Raw genomic sequence first — 22742 nt, 5'->3', positions numbered from 1 at the left:
AGATTAGAGCATGCCATAGGTATTAAAGGCACTGCGCTGTGGTGGTTTGAATCATATTTATCTAATAGATTACAATTTGTTCATGTAAATGGGGAATCTTCTTCACAGACTAAGGTTAATTATGGAGTTCCACAAGGTTCTGTGCTAGGACCAATTTTATTCACTTTATACATGCTTCCCTTAGGCAGTATTATTAGACGGCATTGCTTAAATTTTCATTGTTACGCAGATGATACCCAGCTTTATCTATCCATGAAGCCAGAGGACACACACCGATTAGCTAAACTGCAGGATTGTCTTACAGACATAAAGACATGGATGACCTCTAATTTCCTGCTTTTAAACTCAGATAAAACTGAAGTTATTGTACTTGGCCCCACAAATCTTAGAAACATGGTGTCTAACCAGATCCTTACTCTGGATGGCATTACCCTGACCTCTAGTAATACTGTGAGAAATCTTGGAGTCATTTTTGATCAGGATATGTCATTCAAAGCGCATATTAAACAAATATGTAGGACTGCTTTTTTGCATTTACACAATATCTCTAAAATTAGAAAGGTCTTGTCTCAGAGTGATGCTGAAAAACTAATTCATGCATTTATTTCCTCTAGGCTGGACTATTGTAATTCATTATTATCAGGTTGTCCTAAAAGTTCCCTGAAAAGCCTTCAGTTAATTCAAAATGCTGCAGCTAGAGTACTAACGGGGACTAGAAGGAGAGAGCATATCTCACCCATATTGGCCTCTCTTCATTGGCCTCCTGTTAATTCTAGAATAGACTTTAAAATTCTTCTTCTTACTTATAAGGTTTTGAATAATCAGGTCCCATCTTATCTTAGGGACCTCATAGTACCATATCACCCCAATAGAGCGCTTCGCTCTCAGACTGCAGGCTTACTTGTAGTTCCTAGGGTTTGTAAGAGTAGAATGGGAGGCAGAGCCTTCAGCTTTCAGGCTCCTCTCCTGTGGAACCAGCTCCCAATTCAGATCAGGGAGACAGACACTCTCTCTACTTTTAAGATTAGGCTTAAAACTTTCCTTTTTGCTAAAGCTTATAGTTAGGGCTGGATCAGGTGACCCTGAACCATCCCTTAGTTATGCTGCTATAGACTTAGACTGCTGGGGGGTTCCCATGATGCACTGAGTGTTTCTTTCTCTTTTTGCTCTGTATGCACCACTCTGCATTTAATCATTAGTGATTGATCTTTGCTCCCCTCCACAGCATGTCTTTTTCCTGGTTCTCTCCCTCAGCCCCAATCAGTCCCAGCAGAAGACTGCCCCTCCCTGAGCCTGGTTCTGCTGGAGGTTTCTTCCTGTTCAAAGGGAGTTTTTCCTTCCCACTGTCGCCAAGTGCTTGCTCACAGGGGGTCGTTTTGACCGTTGGGGTTTTTACGTAATTATTGTATGGCCTTGCCTTACAATATAAAGCGCCTTGGGGCAACTGTTTATTGTGATTTGGCGCTATATAAATAAAATTGATTGATTGATTGATTGATTTCTCAGCATCATCCTTACCCCACAGAGTGATATCTTACATGGAGGCCCAGATCGAGGATGATTGACAGCAATCTTGTGTTTCTTCCATTTTCTAATAAGTTGTTGCCTTCTCACCAAGCTGCTTGCCTGTTGTCCTGTAGTCCATTCCAGCCTTGTGTAGGTCTACATTTTTGTCCCTGGTGTCCTTAGACAGCTCTTTGGTCTTGGCCATGGTGGATAGGTTGTGGTGTGATTGATTGAGTGTGTGCACACGTGTCTTTTATACAGGTAACAAGTTCAAACTGGTTCAATTAATACAGGTAAAAAGTTGAGAATAGAAGGGCTTCTTAAAGAAAAATTAGCAGGTCTGTGAGAGCCAGAATTCTTTCTGGTTGGTAAGTGATCAAATACTTATTTCATGCAATAAAATGAAATTGAACTATTTAAAAATCATACAATGTGATTTTCTGGATTCTGTCTCTCACAGCTGAAGTGTACCGATGATAAAATTACAGACCTCTCCGTTCTTTATAGGTGGGAAAACTTACAAAATCGACAGGGGATCAAATACTTATTTTCCCCACTGTATGTGGTTCTACTCGCTACTTCCTTCCTGCGTCTTAGAACTGACCTGCCATTTGCCGTAACATGACTAGCTTGGAGGGGAGGGGGTACCTGTGGACAAAGAATATGACATTAAAAATCTAAATGCAGATGTGATGTTTCTTTAGGAGACAGACCTTCAAAAGACAGATCATAGAAAGTTGAGCCGGTGGTGGCTAGAACAAATCTTTCGTTTCTAACATAATTGTAAAACAAGGTGTGCAGCCATATTAGTCACAAAAAATGTTCACTTTATTCCCAGTAATGTTATTTCAGACATAGAAGGGTGCTATATAATTATTTCTGGCATGTTGTATCAGAAATAAAAATAGTAGTTTTGCGCACATCCAATGCTAATTAGGCCAGGTGCAGGACAATCAACAACAGCAGACAAAAAAAAAAAAAAAAGAAAGAAAATCTGCACATCGGTAAAGCTACCAAAATATTTAATTGACCAAAAGCAATGTTTTGACCCTGAGGTCTTCTTCAGGCAACTATGGCTTTTGGTCAATTAAAGATGTATCAGAAACCCATAGTTTGAGCATCAATTTACACTCCTAGTTGGGACGATCCTAATTTCTTTAGCACTGTCTTAACCTTTAATTGGTAATGTGAACTCTCACACTTATTCTAGGTGTGGATATGAACTGCGTTATTGACCCAGTCCTAGACAGATCAACCTCTCGCGTTATCCCTCTTTCAAAAATGTCACAGACCTTGTCCACCTTTATGGATCAGTTTGGTTACATAGATCTCTGGAGATTCACATACCCTTCTTCCAGGCAATTTTTTTTCTCACATGCCCATTGTTTTTTCCCGCATTGATTATTTGTTCATTGATAAAAGTTGTATTTTCTCACTTACTTCTGCACAGTGTCTGCCATAATGGTTTTTGATCATTCAACCATTGTTTTAGATCTTCATATCAACTAAGTGAGTGTTTTATATTTGTAAATTGTTAAATCTATTTTTCTTTTTACCAAATAAATACGTAATAGTAATAGTTACGTAATAGTTTGTTTTTAATTGTTACTAGTTTGAATACAAGAAAAGTCTCAATTTTAAATAACAGATTTTTTTTAGTGATTTATTTTTAACTATCTAGTAATCAGACCTTAAAGAAAATAGCACAGCACTGTTTTGTGTATATTTATATTTTAAGAAATATATTTCTTGACTTGTCCCATATCAGGAACATTTCAACATTTCCTGTGCAGAGAACCTTGCAAATCCAGATGCACTTCCAGAAGTCCAGAAGGAAGAAGAGAACATCTCTGCTCTTCAAAATGTGAGGAAAATGTCTCCAAAAACTCCACCAAGACGTCGAAGCTGCAGAGTAGACCTTCTGGTTAAATGGTCTAGCTCACCTGTCCTCTCTACTGCTATGCATCTAAATAAAACAAATCTCTTTAAACAGCAAGTATCTTTGAAAAAAGCTGTTTCCTTTTATATTTTAATATCAAATGAATGAATCATTAAACATTTCCATGAAGTCAAAGTTCAGTCAATAAGACACTTGCAGAGGTAGAAGCCCTGCTCCTATTGTGCACAATTTCAAAGCATTCACAATCACTAGAATAGTTAAATTCATATTTTAGTAGTTACTCTGTCCTGATTACGCAGCCCGTCTGCTTTGTGTGAGCCTGATCCCATTAGATCTCAGAAGCTAAGCAGTGTGGGGCCTGGTTAGTACTTGGATGGGAGACCTCTTCGGAACACCAGGGGCTGTGTGTGCTTCTCTGGGTTAGACTGGAGTTGCGTCAGGAAGGGCATCCGGCGTAAAACGTTTGCCAAATACCAATGCAGATCTGGCTGTATCCACTGTGGCGACCTCGAACAAGGACAACAACAACTCTGTCTGATTACAACATTAAAAGCAATCACATAGTTGTGTTTATAATAAATATTTTTATTTATTTATGGCGTCTTTTGTCCTGGTTGAAATGTAGATATAAATGAATTAATCTACCAGACTTAAAAATGTACACATTAATTTTCATGCTATTTTATTTGTCTAAAAATAATAAGGTTCATTGTCATGTTAATCAAGATATTTTCTCATCTGAAACAACAGCAATGGGCAAGTTATGGTTTTAATTTACAAATGAGCAAAGATTTCTAATTTCTTTTTTTTTACTTAAAACTATTTTAAGTTTTCTAATGTAAGAAGCATTTTTGTGACTTCAAATTGTACAGTAATCAGAAATTAATCTTGTAGTAAAAAAAAAAAAAAAAATTAGTTGCCTCAGAGGATCTGGGGAGGCACTCCATTTCTAATGTCAGAAGGCCTCTCAGGGTCATTGGCAATCTTCCCTTATAGACCCTGAAGTTGTGATATTATTTGACACTGACAAGGCCTTCAATAGGCTGGAATGGCCCTACCTCTTCTCCTTACAGTGGTTCAGGTTCAGTGATGGTTTTATTTTTTGGATTAAATTCTTATACTCTTCCCCTCAGGCTTTGGTGTGCACGAACACGCAGTGCTCTGAACTCTTCCCCCTTTTCCGAGGCACACTCCAGGGGTGCCCTCTCTCCTCACTCTTTTTTGCACTCACCATCAAACCATTGTCCATACCATTAAAATCAGTAGAGGGCTTCAGAGGAATAAGGAGGTATGGAATTGAACACAAGGTCTTATATGCTGACGGCCTTCTTCTTTATGTAAGCAATCCATTGTTAGGTCTTCTACCCATTCTCTCTCTTTTTGACTCCTTCAGTGTATTCTCCAGGTATAAATTGAACATCACCAAAACTGAATATTTCCCATTAATCAGGAGGCTATATAAGTTCCAACTTCCCTTATGCCATTTCGGGCCGCTTGGTTGGGCATAAAACACCTCTGCTTAATATTTACATGGTCTATGCGCACTTTGAAGGACAGATGTAGGCAAACTTGTGTTCCTTCAGGCACTAGTATGTAGCACTCTACCCCTGTCTCTTGCAAATTTTACATCTAATCCTATCGTAAGTAACACATAAATTTTTTTTAACTAAAATTGGGCGATGTCTTTGTTTACTCTTCCTCACTTAATACCCCTGTGTAACAACCACTTATTTATACCAATCAAGAATGATTTACGCAATCCCAGAAAAGCATGTGCATGTATGGCTTTGATCACAGAGAAACCGTGTAGAGCTGACATTTGCTGTTTGGTATTTTGGGTCAAGGATGAACACTGTGAAAACAAAGTTGACAGGACAAATATTTTTTGAGAAATTACTGATTTTAGCTAACCATTAAACAATGAGTGTTGTGCTGCAATGCACCATGGGAGTTCTGGGTTTTGACATTGTAGTCTCTTATATATTGTGGTTCATGTTAGTTTAACAGTGTTATTGACTTAGGTCTGTTTGCAGTACAATTGGTTTAGTCAGTTTAGTTAAGTGTCATGTTGCTGTTACCATGACTGACTTAAGTGTCATTTTGCTGGTACCATGAGTGAAATGTGTATTTACATCACTACAGACTGTGATTGTCAGCTACCAAAATAGACTGTATTAAATTAAATTAATTAAACTGTTAAGTTTCGCTCTTTAAAAATGTGTGTTCAGCAAGTTGCATTGTTGTATCTGACTAATGTCATACTGAGTCTTCAAATCTGTGATTTAAAAACTTTATATTAATATTTTTTCATAAGAATTTTCTCAGGGAATTTATTGAGAGTAATGTTTGTTTTAAAACTGTCCACAGTTTTGCTCTTAAATATCAAAGTATTATTAACTATGTAGATGTAAGCTGAATTTATTTTTGCTCCTAAAATGTGTAATTGGTTGTAGATCAATAGATGAATTTTTTTTTTTTAGGTTTCATTATTATTTCTCGAAGATTTATTCTTTTGTCTGAACATCTTTTGGAGTAGTGTCGGTGGTATGCCATGTAAGAAATCTTCTGTAAAGTTGAAAATTTTTCATTTTATGTGCTTTATTTTTGAGCATGATGTTTAATTCTGTAAAGATGAATTCCATCATTAAATCTGTAAGTGATTTCAAAAGTTTCTGCATTATTGATTTTATATGTGAATTCCATGAATACATTGCAAGTTACTATTTGAATAAAACCTGTTGAATTTTAAAACATTTATAAAGTTTGTTTTACGTCATTTTTAGTTCTCAATAGGAAAAATCACAAAAAAAAAAAATTGTAGATATATTGAGCAGGAACATCATATGAACAAAGAGTGAGGACAGGTAATGTTAGCATTCGAACATTCTACAAATGTTCATTTAAAGTACTTTAAACTGAATAATAAAAAGTTGGGCACAACTTAGATGATTCCCCCTGCTGGAATGGCATGTTAGTCCAGATCTGAATTAGCAACTTTAGCTAATATCTGTCATTTCTCCAAATATATTAGTCCTATCAACAATCTGTTTTTGGAGCATTCATCCTTGAACCAAAATACATAAGCATACCAAACGGCAAATGTCAGCTCTGCACTGTTTGTCCGTGATCAAAGTTATACACGCACGCACGCACGCACGCACGCACGCACGCACACACATACATACGCACGCACGCACACACATACACACGCACGCACACACGCATGCATGCTGTTTTTAGACACAAACAGAGATGGTGGCAGAAGACATCAAATGCAATACACATTTCACTCATGGTACCAGCAAAATGACATTAAGTCAGTCATGGTAACAGCAACATGACACTTAACTAAACTGACTAAACCAATTGTACTGCAAACAGACCTAAGTCAATAACACTGTTAAACTAACATGAACCACAATATATAAGAGACTACAATGTCAAAACCCAGAACTCCCATGGTGCATTGCAGCACAACACTCATTGTTTAATGGTTAGCTAAAATCAGTAATTTCTCAAAAAATATTTGTCCTGTCAACTTTGTTTTCACAGTGTTCATCCTTGACCCAAAATACCAAACAGCAAATGTCAGCTCTACACGGTTTCTCCGTGATCAAAGCCATACATGCACATGCTTTTCTGGGATTGCGTAAATCATTCTTGATTGGTATAAATAAGTGGTTGTTACACAGGGGTATTAAGTGAGGAAGAGTAAACAAAGACATCGCCCAATTTTAGTTAAAAAAAATTTATGTGTTACTTACGATAGGATTAGATGTAAAATTTGCAAGAGACAGGGGTAGGGTGCTACATACTAGTGCCTGAAGGAACACAAGTTTGCCTACATCTGTCCTTCAAAGTGCGCATAGACCATGTAAATATTAAGCAGAGGTGTTTTATGCCCAACCAAGCGACCCGAAATGGCATAAGGGAAGTTGGAATTTATATAGCCTCCTGATTAATGGGAAATATTCAGTTTTGGTGATGTTCAATTTATACCTGGAGAATACACTGAAGGAGTCAAAAAGAGAGAGAATGGGTAGAAGACCTAACAATGGATTGCTTACATAAAGAAGAAGGCCGTCAGCATATAAGACCTTGTGTTCAATTCCATACCTCCTTATTCCTCTGAAGCCCTCTACTGATTTTAATGCTATGGACAATGGTTTGATGGTGAGTGCAAAAAAGAGTGAGGAGAGAGGGCACCCCTGGAGTGTGCCTCGGAAAAGGGGGAAGAGTTCAGAGCACTGCGTGTTCGTGCACACCAAAGCCTGAGGGGAAGAGTATAAGAATTTAATCCAAAAAATAAAACCATCACTGAACCTGAACCACTGTAAGGAGAAGAGGTAGGGCCATTCCAGCCTATTGAAGGCCTTCTCAGTGTCAAATAATATCACAACTTCAGGGTCTATAAGGGAAGATTGTCAATGACCCTGAGAGGCCTTCTGACATTAGAAATGGAGTGCCTCCCCAGATGAACCCTGTTTGATCCTCTGAGGCAACTAATTTTTTTTTTTTTACTACAAGATTAATTTCTGATTACTGTACAATTTGAAATTACAAAAATGCTTCTTACATTAGAAAACTTAAAATAGTTTTAAGTAAAAAAAAGAAATTAGAAATCTTTGCTCATTTGTAAATTAAAACCATAACTTGCCCATTGCTGTTGTTTCAGATGAGAAAATATCTTGATTAACATGACAATGAACCTTATTATTTTTAGACAAATAAAATAGCATGAAAATTAATGTGTACATTTTTAAGTCTGGTAGATTAATTCATTTATATCTACATTTCAACCAGGACAAAAGACGCCATAAATAAATAAAAATATTTATTATAAACACAACTATGTGATTGCTTTTAATGTTGTAATCAGACAGAGTTGTTGTTGTCCTTGTTCGAGGTCGCCACAGTGGATACAGCCAGATCTGCATTGGTATTTGGCAAACGTTTTACGCCGGATGCCCTTCCTGACGCAACTCCAGTCTAACCCGGAGAAGCACACACAGCCCCTGGTGTTCCGAAGAGGTCTCCCATCCAAGTACTAACCAGGCCCCACACTGCTTAGCTTCTGAGATCTAATGGGATCAGGCTCACACAAAGCAGACGGGCTGCGTAATCAGGACAGACTAACTACTAAAATATGAATTTAACTATTCTAGTGATTGTGAATGCTTTGAAATTGTGCACAATAGGAGCAGGGCTTCTACCTCTGCAAGTGTCTTATTGACTGAACTTTGACTTCATGGAAATGTTTAATGATTCATTCATTTGATATTAAAATATAAAAGGAAACAGCTTTTTTCAAAGATACTTGCTGTTTAAAGAGATTTGTTTTATTTAGATGCATAGCAGTAGAGAGGACAGGTGAGCTAGACCATTTAACCAGAAGGTCTACTCTGCAGCTTCGACGTCTTGGTGGAGTTTTTGGAGACATTTTCCTCACATTTTGAAGAGCAGAGATGTTCTCTTCTTCCTTCTGGACTTCTGGAAGTGCATCTGGATTTGCAAGGTTCTCTGCACAGGAAATGTTGAAATGTTCCTGATATGGGACAAGTCAAGAAATATATTTCTTAAAATATAAATATACACAAAACAGTGCTGTGCTATTTTCTTTAAGGTCTGATTACTAGATAGTTAAAAATAAATCAATAAAAAAAATCTGTTATTTAAAATTGAGACTTTTCTTGTATTCAAACTAGTAACAATTAAAAACAAACTATTACGTAACTATTACTATTACGTATTTATTTGGTAAAAAGAAAAATAGATTTAACAATTTACAAATATAAAACACTCACTTAGTTGATATGAAGATCTAAAACAATGGTTGAATGATCAAAAACCATTATGGCAGACACTGTGCAGAAGTAAGTGAGAAAATACAACTTTTATCAATGAACAAATAATCAATGCGGGAAAAAACAATGGGCATGTGAGAAAAAAAATTGCCTGGAAGAAGGGTATGTGAATCTCCAGAGATCTATGTAACCAAACTGATCCATAAAGGTGGACAAGGTCTGTGACATTTTTGAAAGAGGGATAACGCGAGAGGTTGATCTGTCTAGGACTGGGTCAATAACGCAGTTCATATCCACACCTAGAATAAGTGTGAGAGTTCACATTACCAATTAAAGGTTAAGACAGTGCTAAAGAAATTAGGATCGTCCCAACTAGGAGTGTAAATTGATGCTCAAACTATGGGTTTCTGATACATCTTTAATTGACCAAAAGCCATAGTTGCCTGAAGAAGACCTCAGGGTCAAAACATTGCTTTTGGTCAATTAAATATTTTGGTAGCTTTACCGATGTGCAGATTTTCTTTCTTTTTTTTTTTTTTTTGTCTGCTGTTGTTGATTGTCCTGCACCTGGCCTAATTAGCATTGGATGTGCGCAAAACTACTATTTTTATTTCTGATACAACATGCCAGAAATAATTATATAGCACCCTTCTATGTCTGAAATAACATTACTGGGAATAAAGTGAACATTTTTTGTGACTAATATGGCTGCACACCTTGTTTTACAATTATGTTAGAAACGAAAGATTTGTTCTAGCCACCACCGGCTCAACTTTCTATGATCTGTCTTTTGAAGGTCTGTCTCCTAAAGAAACATCACATCTGCATTTAGATTTTTAATATGTCATATTCTTTGTCCACAGGTACCCCCTCCCCTCCAAGCTAGTCATGTTACGGCAAATGGCAGGTCAGTTCTAAGACGCAGGAAGGAAGTAGCGAGTAGAACCACATACAGTGGGGAAAATAAGTATTTGATCCCCTGTCGATTTTGTAAGTTTTCCCACCTATAAAGAACGGAGAGGTCTGTAAATTTATCATCGGTACACTTCAGCTGTGAGAGACAGAATCCAGAAAATCACATTGTATGATTTTTAAATAGTTCAATTTCATTTTATTGCATGAAATAAGTATTTGATCACTTACCAACCAGCAAGAATTCTGGCTCTCACAGACCTGCTAATTTTTCTTTAAGAAGCCCTTCTATTCTCAACTTTTTACCTGTATTAATTGAACCAGTTTGAACTTGTTACCTGTATAAAAGACACGTGTGCACACACTCAATCAATCACACCACAACCTATCCACCATGGCCAAGACCAAAGAGCTGTCTAAGGACACCAGGGACAAAAATGTAGACCTACACAAGGCTGGAATGGACTACAGGACAACAGGCAAGCAGCTTGGTGAGAAGGCAACAACTTATTAGAAAATGGAAGAAACACAAGATTGCTGTCAATCATCCTCGATCTGGGCCTCCATGTAAGATATCACTCTGTGGGGTAAGGATGATGCTGAGAAATCAATCAATCAATCAATCAATTTTATTTATATAGCGCCAAATCACAATAAACAGTTGCCCCAAGGCGCTTTATATTGTAAGGCAAAGCCATACAATAATTACGTAAAAACCCCAACGGTCAAAACGACCCCCTGTGAGCAAGCACTTGGCGACAGTGGGAAGGAAAAACTCCCTTTTAACAGGAAGAAACCTCCAGCAGAACCAGGCTCAGGGAGGGGCAGTCTTCTGCTGGGACTGATTGGGGCTGAGGGAGAGAACCAGGAAAAAGACATGCTGTGGAGGGGAGCAAAGATCAATCACTAATGATTAAATGCAGAGTGGTGCATACAGAGCAAAAAGAGAAAGAAACACTCAGTGCATCATGGGAACCCCCCAGCAGTCTACGTCTATAGCAGCATAACTAAGGGATGGTTCAGGGTCACCTGATCCAGCCCTAACTATAAGCTTTAGCAAAAAGGAAAGTTTTAAGCCTAATCTTAAAAGTAGAGAGGGTGTCTGTCTCCCTGATCCGAATTGGGAGCTGGTTCCACAGGAGAGGAGCCTGAAAGCTGAAGGCTCTGCCTCCCATTCTACTCTTACAAACCCTAGGAACTACAAGTAAGCCTGCAGTCTGAGAGCGAAGCGCTCTATTGGGGTGATATGGTACTATGAGGTCCCTAAGATAAGATGGGACCTGATTATTCAAAACCTTATAAGTAAGAAGAAGAATTTTAAAGTCTATTCTAGAATTAACAGGAGGCCAATGAAGAGAGGCCAATATGGGTGAGATATGCTCTCTCCTTCTAGTCCCCGTTAGTACTCTAGCTGCAGCATTTTGAATTAACTGAAGGCTTTTCAGGGAACTTTTAGGACAACCTGATAATAATGAATTACAATAGTCCAGCCTAGAGGAAATAAATGCATGAATTAGTTTTTCAGCATCACTCTGAGACAAGACCTTTCTAATTTTAGAGATATTGTGTAAATGCAAAAAAGCAGTCCTACATATTTGTTTAATATGCACTTTGAATGACATATCCTGATCAAAAATGACTCCAAGATTTCTCACAGTATTACTAGAGGTCAGGGTAACGCCATCCAGAGTAAGGATCTGGTTAGACACCATGTTTCTAAGATTTGTGGGGCCAAGTACAATAACTTCAGTTTTATCTGAGTTTAAAAGCAGGAAATTAGAGGTCATCCATGTCTTTATGTCTGTAAGACAATCCTGCAGTTTAGCTAATCGGTGTGTGTCCTCTGGCTTCATGGATAGATAAAGCTGGGTATCATCTGCGTAACAATGAAAATTTAAGCAATGCCGTCTAATAATACTGCCTAAGGGAAGCATGTATAAAGTGAATAAAATTGGTCCTAGCACAGAACCTTGTGGAACTCCATAATTAACCTTAGTCTGTGAAGAAGATTCCCCATTTACATGAACAAATTGTAATCTATTAGATAAATATGATTCAAACCACCGCAGCGCAGTGCCTTTAATACCTATGGCATGCTCTAATCTCTGTAATAAAATTTTATGGTCAACAGTATCAAAAGCAGCACTGAGGTCTAACAGAACAAGCACAGAGATGAGTCCACTGTCTGAGGCCATAAGAAGATCATTTGTAACCTTCACTAATGCTGTTTCTGTACTATGATGAATTCTAAAACCTGATTGAAACTCTTCAAATAGACCATTCCTCTGCAGATGACCAGTTAGCTGTTTTACAACTACCCTTTCAAGAATTTTTGAGAGAAAAGGAAGGTTGGAGATTGGCCTATAATTAGCTAAGATAGCTGGGTCAAGTGATGGCTTTTTAAGTAATGGTTTAATTACTGCCACCTTAAAAGCCTGTGGTACATAGCCAACTAATAAAGATAGATTGATCATATTTAAGATCGAAGCATTAAATAATGGTAGGGCTTCCTTGAGCAGCCTGGTAGGAATGGGGTCTAATAGACATGTTGATGGTTTGGATGAAGTAACTAATGAAAATAACTCAGACAGAACAATCTGAGAGAAAGAGTCTAACCAAATACCGGCATCACTGAAAGCAGCCAAAGATAATGATACGTCTTTGGGATGGTTATGAGTAATTTTTTCTCTAATAGTTAAAATTTTATTAGCAAAAAAAGTCATGAAGTCATTACTAGATAAAGTTAAAGGAATACTCGGCTCAATAGAGCTCTGACTCTTTGTCAGCCTGGCTACAGTGCTGAAAAGAAACCTGGGGTTGTTCTTATTTTCTTCAATTAGTGATGAGTAGTAAGATGTCCTAGCTTTACGGAGGGCTTTTTTATAGAGCAACAGACTCTTTTTCCAGGCTAAGTGAAGATCTTTTAAATTAGTGAGATGCCATTTCCTCTCCAACTTACGGGTTATCTGCTTTAAGCTGCGAGTTTGTGAGTTATACCACGGTGTCAGGCACTTCTGATTTAAAGCTCTCTTTTTCAGAGGAGCTACAGCATCCAAAGTTGTCTTCAATGAGGATGTAAAACTATTGACGAGATACTCTATCTCACTTACAGAGTTTAGGTAGCTACTCTGCATTGTGTTGGTATATGGCATTAGAGAACATAAAGAAGGAATCGTATCCTTAAACCTAGTTACAGCGCTTTCTGAAAGACTTCTAGTGTAATGAAACTTATTCCCCACTGCTGGGTAGTCCATCAGAGTAAATGTAAATGTTATTAAGAAATGATCAGACAGAAGGGAGTTTTCAGGGAATACTGTTACGTCTTCTATTTCCATACCATAAGTCAGAACAAGATCTAAGATATGATTAAAGTGGTGGGTGGACTCATTTACATTTTGAGCAAAGCCAATTGAGTCTAATAATAGATTAAATGCAGTGTTGAGGCTGTCATTCTCAGCATCTGTGTGGATGTTAAAATCGCCAACTATAATTATTTTATCTGAGCCAAGCACTAAGTCAGACAAAAGGTCTGAAAATTCACAGAGAAACTCACAGTAACGACCAGGAGGACGATAGATAACAATAAATAAAACTGGTTTTTGGGACTTCCAATTTGGATGGACAAGACTAAGAGTCAAGCTTTCAAATGAATTAAAGCTCTGTCTGGGTTTTTGATTAATTAATAAGCTGGAATGGAAGATTGCTGCTAATCCTCCGCCTCGGCCCGTGCTACGAGCATTCTGGCAGTTAGTGTGACTCGGAGGGTGTTGACTCATTTAAACTAACATATTCATCCTGCTGTAACCAGGTTTCTGTAAAAAAAGCCCAGAACTACTCAGGAGGACATGGTCAATGACCTGAAGAGAGCTGGGACCACAGTCACAAAGATTACATTAGTAACACATGATGCTGTCATGGTTTAAAATCCTGCAGGGCAGCAAGGTCCCCCTGCTCAAACCAGCACATGTCCAGGCCCGTTTGAAGTTCACCAGTCACCGTCTGGATGATCCAAAGGAGGCACGAGAGAATGACATGTGGTCAGATGAGACCAAAATAGAGCTTTATGGTGTTAACTCCACTCTCCATGTTTGGAGGAAGAACAAGGATGACAACAACCCCGACAACACTGTCCCAACTGTGAAGCACGGGGGTGGAAACATCAGTTTGGGTGTGCTTTTCTGTAAAGGGGACAGGACGACTGCACTGTATTGAAAGGAGGATGGATGGGGTCATGTACTGTGAGATTCGCAAACAATTTCCTTCCCTCAGTAAGAGTCTTGAAGATGGGTCATGGCTGAGTCTTCCATCATGACAATGGTCCGAAACACACAGCCAGGGCAACTAAGGAGTGGCTCCATAAGAAGCATTTCAAGGTCCTGGAGTGGCCTGGCCAGTCTCCAGACCTGAACTCAACAGAAAATCTTTGTAGGGAGCTGAAACTCGAAACCCGAAAGACCTGGAGAAGATCTGTAGGATCTGAAGGATTGGACCAAAATCCCCGCTGCCGTGTGCAAACTTGGTCAAGAACTATAGGAAACGTCTGATTTCTGTAATTGCAAAAAAGGTTTCTGTTCCAAATATTAAGTTCTGTTTGTCTTTTGTACCTAATACTTATTTCATGCAATAAACTGAAAATTAATTATTTAAAAATCATGCAATGTGATTTACTGGATTGTTTTGGGTTTTTTTTAAGATTCTGTCTCTCACAGTTGAAGTGTACCTACAATAAAAATTACAGACCTCTCCATTCTTTGTAGGTGGGAAAACATGCAAAATTGACAGTGGATCAAATACTTATTTTCCCCACTGTAGATCATAGCACAAAATAACACATACGTGACACACAGCAATGCAATATAACTTATGAACGTAGAGGTCTCCTTACCTACCAACCCCCTAATTTGTCTGACCCCCCCCAACCCGCTCCCGAGAAGGAACATGATCACCTGCCCCTGTCCCTCCCCTTGTTTTCCCTAACCCCTACAAAAAAACTTTATCTATTGAACTGACATATTCATGCTTCCCTCTCTGAAGCATCTTACCTCAGAGACATCTCAAATTGTGTCACAACATGTTTCCATAACCCTTGAGCATTTGAGAGAATACTGGAATATACCCTTCTGACAAGGAAAGGTAGAAAAGAGAGAAAATAAACTAAAACTATGACCCAAGGTAGAGTACTAAACATGGTCATTAACCATCATATAGTATGCAAGTTTTCAGAACATATCCTGAGCTCAGCTAAACTCAGACCTCATCAAAGACACTAATTAGTCATTTGAGATTATGGATATTCATCATAACAATACAGAGTCAGCCCTTATCTTAAATTACAGCATAAAATAAATAAATTAATGAACTAATTAAAATAGCAGAAAATAAAATAGGCATAAAGAATTAATATCTTACACACAGACTATTCCTTTGTGTATTTGAGTGTTAATTTATTGTCTACAGTGCAAACCTAAATTAAGACTCTTAAGATTTGCCTAGCATAGCTAGCTAAGCTAGCTAGACCTCGGGCTCTGTTTGTAGCTTTAGGCGAACTTCGTGGCCTACTCTGGGGAGGAAAGCATCTTCTTGAGTGTTACCTGGAGCTAAGCCAAGAAGAGTAGAGCTGGCCTGTGAGAGAGGCTGCATAGTTCAGCCATCACAGTCTGACATTTGGAGTGTTCCTCAGCCATTTCTGGACCATAGTCTTTGAAAATCTGGACAGGGGTTCCTCAATATTGCAGTTTTCCTCTTCTTCTGTATTATAAGGTCCTTTATCTGATAGCGGTGCAGTTGGATAACTACCAGCTGCGAACCTGCCGTTGGCCTGGCACCCAGCGCACTGTGCACCCGGGCAACTTTGGTGGTTGTAAAGTCTCTTCCTCGAATAGTTCTACTAAAAACTCAAAGAAGAAGGCTGTGAGCCTGGGCTCCTCTATCAATTCAAGGGGGCCAATGACTCGGATATTATTCCTTCATGTCCACAGGCACTGGGAGAAGATGAAAGTTAGAAGTGTACAAGTGAGAGTTGGAACGTTGAATGTTGCCAGTATGACGGGTAAAAAGGTGGAGTGCTAGCTGATATGATGACAATAAGGAAGACTCATAGAACTACTTCAAGTTTTGCATTTTTCCCTAAGTTTGTATGCCCTGTGATAGACTGGCATCTTGTCTGGGGTATACCCTGCCTCATGCTTTATGACTGCTGAGATAGGCATCAGCCCCCTGTGACCCTTAAATGGAGTAAATGGTTATAGAAAATGGATGGCTGGAAAAGTTTTTACTTTTATTTAGTTTTGAATTTGTGTTTTCAGGCCAATTTTGTTGTGGTTTGATGTGTGATGAATAGCACTTATTAGCATTGCTATGTGTGCATACAGAGTGTATGTGCATCACACCCGCCAGTATGTTATATCCAGCCAAGTCTCACTTTTTTCATGCTCCCGTGACGAAATGAGTCAAATTTTTGTGACAGGGTTTTTTTTAACTCACTATTACTAACCCTACTCCGACCCCAACCCTAACCTTAACCATAACCTAATCTTACTCTTTACCCCCACCCTAACCATAACCACCCCTGACCCCCCGCTTCACTTTTAATTTCGTGCAGCCATCACGGAATGAATTAGAATAAATTTGTGCTGCTGTGACGAAAATGAGGTGCTTTTCGTCACAATATCATGAACCAATAGATTAATGTATATTTCGTGCTGCTGAATCACGACTTGCCGTGAGCCCAGGTTGTTATATCTGAATATTACGCATTATAAACAGCAAAAAATAACTCTGCACTCAGCTTTATACAGCTGATGCTTTCCTTGCCAAACAACACTCCTATGATTCATCGGGCTCCCTGCTTTCCTGACATGTCTCCCTCTGCTTTTTGGCTGTTTCCCAACATCAAAATGACAAAAAAAAGGGACTTGACTTGAGTCGTGAGAAGACATCATGCTGAATGCAATGGCCTAGCTGGACACCAGTGAGAGGCCTCCCAAAAATGCATCCAACAATAGCAGAACTGCTAGGAGAAGCGTGTGTAGTCCCAAGGAGACTACTTCAAAGGGGATTAGGATTTCAGACCCTTAGGTGAATAACTGTATTTTTTCCACAGCCAAAGGCTGGATACTTTTTGAATGTACCTTGTATTCCTGTTTATGTTGTGCTGTATTTTTTCCACAGCCAAAGGCTGGATACTTTTTGAATGTACCTTGTATTCCTGTGTATGTTGTGTTTATACATAGGCAGGATGTGTTACGAATGTCATATTTGCGTCATTCTTGGCACATTCCTGACATTCTTAATGTGACTTAATGCTGAATAGGTTTCTTAATAGTGTGTGTTGGTGCGTGATATTTAGGATTTTTGTGGAGCATGTTTTTGGCTGTCAAAAAATTTTGCACGAATGTCACGCACCACCCTCATTTCGTCTCATGTTGTGGAGGTCGCAACTGAGCGTGTTGATCCATCATGGAAGATAGATAGATAGATAGATAGATAGATAGATAGATAGATAGATAGATAGATAGATAGATAGATAGATAGATAGATAGATAGATAGATAGATAGATAGATAGATAGATAGATAGATAGATAGATAGATAGATAGATAGATAGATAGATAGATAGATAGATAGATAGACAGACAGACAGACAGACAGACAGACAGACAGACAGACAGACAGACAGACAGATAGATAGATAGATAGATAGATACTTGATTAATCCCGAAGGAAATTATGTGGTGGTCTGTTGCTCCCATTCACACAAATAAAACACACATATTAAATAGAAAAGTAACAATAAATAATACAGCACCATAAAATTCAAGTAAAAAAGTAGACAGAGTTTAAGGCACTACTTGATTAGTGGTGATCCTTAATAGAGCGTGACAGTGTTCTTCTCTGACGTGCGCACAGTTAAACCCTGCTGCACTACATTCAGGTTCATTGCTGCAATATGCTGAAGAAGGACAGTGAAGCCAAGTCGGCTAAAAGTTTCCTTCCAATGCTCCTCAGCGCGCTCCTGCAGGTGTTCCACCTGCTTCATGTGCCTGATGTTTGGGAAAATGCACAAGACGAGAGCCTCCTCTGTGCTGCCACTCCACGGCACAGAGCCCAACTAAGCATGCAGTCACAAAGTTCTACTGCTGTGGATTAATCTAGATTTTGAGGAGCAAACTGGACCGATCTGAATTGTTCAGCAAACTGACGGTTGGATGAATATGGGTGTGTGGAGACAATTCGCCTCATTCACAATGTGACAGAACTTAACGATGCACTTACGCGTGATAGCGTGCAACAACGCGGAACATTATTCTTGATCGTGCATAATGGTTCCTGATAATTCTCCAGCAATATGTGCCATTAATTGTAACATGTGGTAACAGGTTGCAGCAGTTGTTGAGGACACCTGACGCCTCTGCACCGAAGCATCACATTCGCGAATAGCGGCCAAGAATGTATACTTCGTGCCATTCGTGACTTGCCATCGTTATGTGTAAACGCAGATTTAGCGTCTTTGCTTATGCCCACATGGACACTTGTGCCATGTGAAGTGCTTCAGTGTGTATTTTGAACATTCACCTGTTTGCATTCTCCATTTGCAGTCTCCCTCATGTACACTCTTATTTCTGTGGACTGTTCTTTCTGTACACCTTGATCAATGCCTTTCTGATGATCACATGTTACAATGCCAGATTTGATATCATGATACATAAAAGCATAAGTGTCAGAATAACATACCAGCATTAATAGAAGGAATTAATAATGTCTGAGGCGTACAAATCCAGTGGATTGAAAAATTTGGAACTGGTTCTCAACAGCATCTCAATTCCCATTCCTAAACGCAGGGCCCCACGTGTGTCGGCTATTAATGGTTGTTTTGGGAAACAAGATGTTACAAATGCAAGTCAGACTGGAAACAGTTTTAAAAATCAATCATTATCTGGAAATGAGGCTCTGTGTGTGTTGGCTGAGACCCATCATTCTGAGAAATATAGGAAATTGTTAACAGAAACAGACAGAGGCTTTCAGGAAATGGGTCACAGACAAAAAGAAAATGGAAACATTTCATCAAGAATTGATTGGAACGTCACCACCAAGACAACATGAGTGCTTCGTCATTGTGCAGAGCACAGCAGAGGTGCCTGAACACCAACTCTGCAAATGCTGATCAATGACAAACAGGTGGCCGGTGACTTTATTAATATAGATATGAGCTGTGTGCTGAACATGGGCTATCTGGCAGGAACTGCATGTTCCTAAGAAGAGAAGGGGGGAAAGAGGCTGTACTGGAGCGTGACAGCAGAAGACAGACCCTCATTTCATCACACAGCAGAAGCGGTAAAGGTCAGTGAGAAGCGCCGTAATCGAATGCACCATGTGCCATTTCCTTGTTTCCAGCATGACTGGGAAGCAGAAAGGGAGCGGTACGGTTTGACAACATTAAGCTGGCCTGGTCATTATTAAGTCTGCTTTCCAAGATAAGCTCTGTTATCCGGGCACCAGGTGTGCGTGCACAAAGATGTTTTCAGTCAGGAAGCTGCCAAGCGAATGCAAACATGTGACGACATTATCACTGAGCTTCTAAGTTCAGACATCAGTATTATCGCAACAAAACGTTTGTTATTGACGATACGTACCATCAATAAGAAGCAGTGCTCACAAATGCAGACACTAATCATGATATTGTCTGATTGTGTCTTTATTCTTCACATTTGGATTTAGAAGCTACATTCTTCAGCATCACAGTTGAAAGCCCAGTGAGATGTGGAAATGATCTGATGTCAGGACTGAATGCATTCCAGTGCCTTGCTGTTCCTGTTATCTTTCAAAAATTGCAGAACATTATGTACTTCCTGGTGCTTTGCATTTTTGGGCTGGTAGCTCACTCTGTGTTTCAAAGGTGAAAAGGACAGTAGTAAACTATAGAGCTTTTTATGATCATGCACGTTTTTAATGGAATGAAAGAAATCTTCCCACATTTCCAGTTACATTCATTTAAATGTTCTAACTCAAACCTTAGAACATATTTATTTTCTCTTACCCACTGTGAGTCACTTAATTTGTGTAGTAATTTTATCCTTTTTAATGGTTTATATATGTATATTCAGTGGTGGGCACTGTTCAGATAATCCGATAACAGATAACTATCGAGGCTAATGTTTTTGTTAGTGGATTAACTTTTCAGATAAGTTTTAAAACCATCATCGGACCAATTATCTTCCGATAAATTCAGTTACGATAACTTTTAGAGCGCTAACATTAATTTTAAAAATAGTAACTTGAAAAGCATTTATAATCTCTTTTATTCCTGTCTGCTATGTATTTTGCAGTAGTGAGGTAGGTAAGAGAAGCCGAGCTCAACTCTGCCCCAGCAGAAACGACCTGACTACCAAACTGCCACAAAAAAAAAAAAAAAAAAATCATTATTCCTTAACCATGTACGGTGGTCTAGCGATGAGGCAGAGGTCTTGAAATGGGAAACAGGTTTCACTTATGGCTTCAAGAAAATTATTAATCCGGATAGACTAGCTATATTAATGTAAACTCTTAAAATGTATGAAGTGGATATAAAACACATATCTGTTAATTTTAAAATAATGTACTCATTTCTCCATGTAATGTGGAGCTGCGTCAGGAAGGGCATCCGGCGTAAAACTTGTGCCAATTCAACATGCAGATCCACCTTAGATTTGCTGTGGCGACCCCGAGTGCAAACAAGGGAGCAGCCGAAGGGACTTTTTATTCTGAAGATTTGAACATTACCACACAGGTGCCCAAAGGGATTATGGGTAAACTTAGCCTCCGCTCATACTGACTGGTTGACTAATTCATTCTATGTAAAAACTAACACAAGTGAATCAATGTAATGTGTGTTGGTGTTTACAAATAAATGTGTTTTTGTAAAATATGTCATTTTTTTCATTTGGGTAAAAAAAAAAAAAAGCATTTGCAAAGCCAAAAAGTCTGTTAAATTGTTATTCAAGCCATGTGATATAACGGCATCAAAATGGATAGAACACTGCCATCTACTGGCGACCGGTTATATCACAGTGTTGTCGACCGCAAGATTTTAAAATTATCTGTAGGTTTCCAAAACCTGAAAGACCACACACGTGGAGATAAAAAAAATTCATAGATCTGACAGGTTTAGTTGTACAGTGTGTGGTGTCAGCCACACGGTAAAAACACACACGAACATTCCCAGGTCAGACACCTCACATTCTGATTGGCTGCATGTCACATTTAACTTCTCACGTCCTTCTTAACACACCACACATGGCAGGAATATCTGATAAGATTATATTTAGCATCATCACAATTGTCGGGGCGTCCTTAAGATTGTTGGAAGGGGAAGATCGGGTCTGATATCGGCCTAATTATCTTGCCATGTGAGCTAGGCTTAATGTTATGACGCCTCACGGAGCGACTGATTGATCTGTTATAACACCGCACCAAGCCCTAACCGATCGGATGTTATGACGCCTCACGGAGTGACTGATTGATCCGTTTTGACACCGCACAGAGCCACTATCCAATCGGATGTTATGACGCCTCACTGAGCGACTGATTGATCCGTTTTGACACCGCATGGAGCCGCTAACCGATCGGATGTTATGACGCCTCACAAAGCAACTGATTGATGCATTATGACACTGAACCGAACATGTTTTCACTATTATTTGATTTCTTTTTGCGACTGACATCGTTATTCAAACATTCAAAAGGTGATTCCTATCACCACACAACTCCAACTGCACACGAGAAAGATTTTTGATAGGTCTTGTTACTGAAAGAAACCTTGTCTCCCTAACCGGATAGAGTTGTGATGTCATCACGCATGCACTTAGGCGCTGTCTAGCGGGATCTTGAAAATTTCTTTCTTTTTTTATACAAATGACAAAAATGACATATTTTATAAAAGCACATTTATTTGTAAACACCAACACGTTACATTGATTCACTTGTGTTGGTTTTTACACAGAATGAATTAATCAACCAGTCAGTATGAGCGGAGGCTTAGTTTACCCATAATCCCTTTGGGCATCTGTGTGTTAATGTTCAAATCTTAAGAATGAGTGCATTATTTTAAAATTAACAGATATGTGTTATATATCACTTTGTACATTTTAAGAGTTTACATTAATGTAGTTATTCTATCTGGAATAATTTTATTTATAAAGCAAAACCATAATTCATACAAGCTTTCCATTTCAAGACCTCTGCCTCAGCGCCGGACCATTGTGTTCTCTCAAGGTATATGACAATTTCCTACAGCAGGGGGCAGAGTGCACAAAGACAAGCTCTGGCTCATTGCCTGTTTGGGTTTGTGAATGCGTTTGATTCTAATAGATGCTTTGGTGGTGTTTAAAATCAAAATCAGCTTGTTAATAGCTGAGAGTGTATGGGAGATAAAATTTAAAGTTATCGCTCATCTGTAGCTTCCGATAAGTTTTTAGCAGTTTGTTGATTTTGTGTTAAAAAGGGTAACTTTTCAGTTAGCTGATTACCAGTTATTGAAGCTAACATTTTGGTTAGCTGTGCCCACCAATGTGTATATTATTATCTCCAACGATGTTATTTGCAGACATTTGTGTGTCTGTCCGCAGGATTATGCAAAAACTATTA

The 22742-nt window shown here is 38.8% G+C and overlaps 2 pseudogenes; one reads left to right on the top strand and one right to left on the bottom strand.

The window, feature by feature from the left end:
* The first annotated feature begins 3697 nt into the window (after positions 1 to 3697).
* Positions 3698 to 3816, top strand: LOC117514850 (annotated as a pseudogene).
* Positions 3817 to 8409: 4593 nt separating this feature from the next.
* Positions 8410 to 8528, bottom strand: LOC117514848 (annotated as a pseudogene).
* Between the last annotated feature and the right edge of the window lie 14214 nt (positions 8529 to 22742).

This window comes from Thalassophryne amazonica, chromosome 7, assembly GCF_902500255.1.
Source record: "Thalassophryne amazonica chromosome 7, fThaAma1.1, whole genome shotgun sequence".
In the NCBI taxonomy this organism is placed as follows: domain Eukaryota; kingdom Metazoa; phylum Chordata; class Actinopteri; order Batrachoidiformes; family Batrachoididae; genus Thalassophryne; species Thalassophryne amazonica.
This window is presented reverse-complemented; position numbering and strand designations above follow the sequence as displayed.